The following is a 5,761-nucleotide window of genomic DNA, read 5'->3' as shown; positions in this document are numbered from 1 at the left end:
TTCTGAGTATCTTTGGTGGGGCAAGGATTATTTATGTTTGCTACACTTCCTTCCTGATCGTCACTTCTCACTTCTCTCCCATAATGCCTCTAGGCTTCTTTGTCATTTGCCTCTTGCTGTTTTATAACCATTTTTCCATATCACTATCCCTCTCCCTAATCTCATCCCCTTTACACCATGTGCAGAGCCCTTTCTCATATTTCCCAAAAGATGTAAGGCAAGGCTGTCATATTTAACAGACTTTACCAAGGTTTGAATCTAACACAAGGGAACTGTTTTGCAGAAAAGAGAAACGTAAGACTGGATCACCTATTATCACTGTTACTGCATCAACTAGCCACACCCCTTCAGTTGGGGTCCCCTTGAACCATCTGTTCTCTACCCCTAGCCTACCACCATGTTGTTGGGGCTCACTTCCTCACTTCTACCACCTTCAGGCAAAGGAGGCAGAAATCCCCTAACAAAAAACAAATGAATGAACAAACAAACAAAAGCTCTGCTTCAGATGAAGATCCTCCCCCTCTTACATTATTGAAAGGCACATTAATAACAGCATTACATTATTAAACCTCACTTACCATCCCATTCCAGTCTGAAATATGTGCATTCAGATTACTCATCTGCTAGCCTTCCCTGAGAACAATGGACAGAAAGGACTCAGGAAAGATCCCTCCTAGAAAAAGTCAAGGTTTCTATGAAGTTTCTGTGCAGAATGCAGTTACTGTTTCAGTTTTATACCAGCCCTTTAAAATTCTTCCTGCTACCAAAATCCTTCCACACTATCTAGTATGGATCTATTACAGGTTATGTATTACCATATTAGTGACATGAGAGATCTCAAAAATTTCCCAAAGATTGCAAAGACTTTCCCTAGCCTCCAGAGTTTCCATTTCTGAATATGATTCTAGTTCTGGTTCCATCACATATTAGCTATGTAAACTTGGACAAGTCAATGAACTCAAGACTTTAGTTATCTCACCTTTAGAATGGGGAGAATAATACTAGCTTTGATATGCTTTTAAGATTCCGCAAGCAGTGAGGACATTTGTAAGAAACTGAGTACTGTCTAAGGCCATGCCACCCTGAACGTGCCCGATCTCATGTGATCTCAGAAGCTAAGCACGGTCGGGCCTGGTTAGTACTTGGATGGGAGACTATCTAGGAATACTGAGTACTGTAGGCATTTAAAAAACTTTTTTTTTTAAAAAGAGAGTACTTTTATAAAATTGTACGCACATGCACATTATTGTAATGACTAAATCTTAGTTCATTCTAAGATTCTTGTGATGAGCAGACGTATTGTGGAAAGTATTTTCTATGGTTTCCAGGATCTTTCTAGAATCTAGTTGGAAGCTAGAAGGAAGAAACAGACACTTTTGAATGCAGAGTCATTTGTAATATTCAAAACTATTATGCCAAGTTCCTGGGCAAGTCAAGGTATTATAATGAACTCAAAGGAGTGAGCTCTACAGATGAATACACTGTATGAAAATTGGAGCTCCAGGCTCCTGGATAGAAGTCAGGTTTCCTGGGTTCAAAAACTTCCATTGACACAGCAAGACCTTGATGGAGATCTTAACTTTTCTGTGTCTCCAGTTACTCATTTGTAAAATAAAGACATTACAGGTCCCATTTCATAGTGTTTCTGTGAGGATTAAGTAAGCTAATACATGTAAAGCCCTTAAAATATTACATGGGAAAAGGCATTATACAACAAATATTAACCACTAGTTCATCTGGATAGCCTAATAGTGTATCCCAGTTTTGAGGAGACTTTTCTACTTAAGTTCAGAATACTTAAGTGAAACCTTTGAGTTTGATTGTACTTTATATTTCTGCTAGCAAATGGTGTGAACTGGCCACCATAATTGTTCTCTTTTTACTCTACTTTGTTGTTTCTTTCAATATAAGCACTTATACATTTACTAATCACTGTTGCACTTTTATAAAACATCTCTATTTTTATCCACTCTCTCTTCATATTTTTTTTCCAGATCACATGCTATCATTGTAGTTCTATTTGCAACAGTATTCCACTCATATTTTCAGTAAAGGTAAACAGAGAAAGAGTAGAATTGTCTTACAATGCTTTTCATTGACCATTCTAAAATTCTGTGTGTGTGTGTGTGTGTGTGTGTGTGTGTGTGTGTGTCCTTTCCGTTACTCTGTTGACTCACATCCAGTTTGTGGCCTGTTTTCTTTCCCACACTTTCTTCCCTGGTTCCATCTAACCAATGGTTTCCCAGTTTGTGTTTATGGAATTTATTCCTTCCTAATCCACAAAAATCTACCTCTGTAACCTCAAAATGTACATGGGTGTGCCTGTCAGAGACAAACAGAAGAGGCGTTGTGTCTTGGAGCCAACCTATGTATGAGATCCCAGGACATGAGCATTTACTTTGGGCCAAATGTCATTTACAAATACAAAAAGCTGGTCCCTTAGTTGAATGATCTCAGAATTCTCTCGGGTGAGGAAATGGGAAAGGTCGGTAGGCAGTTTCAGGTTGAACCTGTTTGGTTTCTTTTTGCTGAGGCAAGGTGACCACGGTTTAGGGTTTTGCTTTTTCTACTCTGAAGTTTCAGAGCTTCCCTGGTGAACTTCGAGGTGAATGAGGTAACTGTCTCTCTTTATTCAAACAGGGGCTGCTTTGTCACCCAGACAGCCAGCCTAATATTCTTGCAAGACGGCATGTTCTCAAAAAGACAGACGTACTTGCGAGAGCATTACCTTCCCTGTGCCAAAGTACCTGGTAAACTTCAGAATCATAAATTGGCTATGTAGAATGTCAAAAAAGGAAGCTAACTCTGTGACTTAATATTTTTACCAGAATGCAAGAACCTGTGAAGTGTTTGTCTGTGCTGGGATCCTCTGCCTTCTGGTCTATAACCCTCTTCCCAGCACTGATGCAGAGAAGCATATATTTTCTTGACTTTCTTTCCTGTTTCTAGAACTCCTTTGATTGGCACTTTCCAGGAAAACACACCCCTTCTTTTCTTCCTTTCTTTAGTTTTAACTTCATAGTTTCTTTTAATCATTTCTAAATGCATATTATGTTCATTTAATATGTGATGTATTAGAAATTTTATCCTGCTTTTTTTTTTCTTAGTATATTTTGGGCATTTCCCCATGTCCTTCAATTTTTTTGAAAACATAACTCTTGATGGTTACATAATATGATAATTTATGTACTATGATTGCTTAACCATTCCTTTTTTTTTTTTGACATTTGGATTGTCACTTTTAAATATTGCATGTAATTCTGATATTGGCTAGCCCCTTTCTTCTGTATGGAATGACTTTGGGCAAGTCTGTCAACTATGACACAAATTCAGTAAAATCATATTCATTAATAAATTAACAAAAAGCATGCTATAGTGGGTTCTCTGCTGTGGAAAAAGAAAAAAATCTTTTTTCTCTATCTATGTTAGGTTCATTGGCTGGGGCCCTACAAATTAGACTGACAAGACAGATTAATAAAAGAAAAACAGAGGTTTATTAACAAGTGCATTGTACTTACATGGTAGTATTCAGTGACAAATAGTAACTCAAAGAGAGTGGTGAGAACTTGGGCTTACATAGCATCTTTAAATAATGGTAATTTTGTTGAAAAGTAACAAGACAAAGGAAAACGACTTTGAACTTCTAGGGGTAGCAAATTATGGGAAGGCAAATATATGGGGAAACTAAGGAAGATAAGTTAGTAAAGTTTGTTATGCAGATTCTTCTGGTCCCATCTCTAGGCTGATAAAAGTCTAGAGTTGTCTTTGGTTATTAACTTCTGCCCTTCCTGGTAGAGAGGGCAAGGTGGGGACAACTTTGTAATTTATGCCCTGCGTTTTCATAAATAAGGGGAGGGCAGAGAGCTTTTCTTGTATTTGCTTCTTCTAAGTTATCTTCTGCTCAAAAGAACCCTTCTGCCAAAGTGACACATTTTAGGTGACATGTTCTGCAACTCTTCACTGCATTTAAGGCTAGTCATCTTCACTAATGCCAGCATCCTTTTCTAAGGGGCCTTCTGCCTCTGGTGGCCACTGCTGTAGAGACCAACTTAGACGATCATATTTGAACCCACAACTGATTAGACCAGAAGTAGACACCAACCCAAGGACAGCCCAGTGACTGGTGTGAGCCAGTGGGATCAAACTGAGAAACTATGAGAACAGGAGGCAATTAACTGAGGGAGGCAAAGATGAGACGATGCAGAGAGAAACCTTGAGGAAGAAAACAGTGGGAGAGTGAGATTGGAGATTTGAGTGCCAAACCTGGTTCTGCCACTTGATCTTGAGGAATTTACTTAACCTCTTTAAACCTCATTGTTCTCAACTGTAAATTGAAGATAATCACATTTACCTCACAAAATTTTAGGGAGGAGTAGAGGTAGTATATATAAAGTACATATAAAATAATAGGACCTCACCAAATGGTAGCTATAATTACACATAAAAGTATCTTTAAAAAAAGAAACAGATACAGTAGAATCTTCTAAAATCATCAGTTATAATAAATAATAAAGTATATGGAGAAAGTAGGGGTTTTATAAAACACAACAGCTAGATTTTAAGACCTTAAGACATAGTCTGTTTTAATCACTTATATTTATACTCAGAACTCAGCCCAGTGCCTGATAAATCTTAAGCGCTCAATAAATGTATATTGCTTTCAGTAAACAGTTTCAAAGCAAGGTTTATTTTGACTCTAGTACCACTCAGATACCTAGTTGATTGAGCATTTTTACTGATGTGATTGCCTTGCCATGACTTGCCTGAGTAACTCACTAGCTCTTTGTATGTGGAACCATTGCGGCAACTATAATTTCTCTTTGTAAGGCTGAGATTTATGAGGTTGTTTTTCCTTCAGTCTTTTTCCCTATTCTTATTAATTCTCGTTTGCTCTTCAGTCTCCACCATATTTTACATGCACGCGAAACAAAAACAAATAAAAGAACTTTCATCAAAATAACTTTCCACCGTAACTCCTCTCCTTGAAATTTACTGGGAGGAAAAACAATCACAAAAGAGATGAAAATGCAAGTTGATGCTAGTTCCTCAAATCTTTAATAGGATACAAATATTTATACTGTTTAAGAGAAAACCACAGGCCCAAAATGGTGTCACTTGTGCTCTAAGCCCATGATACCAAACCAAGATTTAAGACCTGACCTAGATGCAGTTTCAACCCTTTCTAGAAATACAGTCTTAATCTACCAGACTGGAATTTTCTGGTCAACACCAATGAGGTAATCTGTCAGCTGGGCTCTCCCCACTCTCTACCCCACCCCCCTACCCCCCCCCCCCCCCCCCCCCCGCCCCGCCACCTCCCACCCCCTTAGAAAGAAGAAGCAATCTGCATGATAAAAATACTTGCCAAAAGAACCTAAAACCAAGACCAAAAAAACTCGCTGTTTCCTTCTCCCCTACCCTTACTCCACCTCTCCTCCCTCAAAAAATAAAAATATCCTAGTATAAAAATGATCCTTTCTTTTCTTTTGTTAATAGCTCCTTTGCCCCATCTTTTTTCCTATAAAATCTTTTCGTTTCATACAACCCCTTGGAGTGCCCTTCTAATTGCTAGATAGGATGTTGCCTGATTCATGAAATGCTTAATAAAGCCAATTAGATCTCCAAATTTACTGGATTGAATTTTGTTTTTTCAACAATATTTTAGTGAAAAGGTTCTGAAAGACCCTGGAAATAGCCCTTAAATAAAGGCAGGATGAGCCGAGGGAAAGAAAGGGAACATTTCCATACCAAAGAGGGCGAA

At 38.2% G+C, this 5,761-nt stretch overlaps 1 pseudogene; it reads left to right on the top strand.

Moving 5' to 3' along the window:
- The first annotated feature begins 1,064 nt into the window (after positions 1–1,064).
- LOC111731428 lies at positions 1,065–1,183 on the top strand (annotated as a pseudogene).
- The last annotated feature ends 4,578 nt before the right edge of the window (positions 1,184–5,761 follow it).

Source organism: Pteropus vampyrus, unplaced genomic scaffold, assembly GCF_000151845.1.
Source record: "Pteropus vampyrus isolate Shadow unplaced genomic scaffold, Pvam_2.0 Scaffold373, whole genome shotgun sequence".
Classification (NCBI taxonomy): domain Eukaryota; kingdom Metazoa; phylum Chordata; class Mammalia; order Chiroptera; family Pteropodidae; genus Pteropus; species Pteropus vampyrus.
This window is presented reverse-complemented; position numbering and strand designations above follow the sequence as displayed.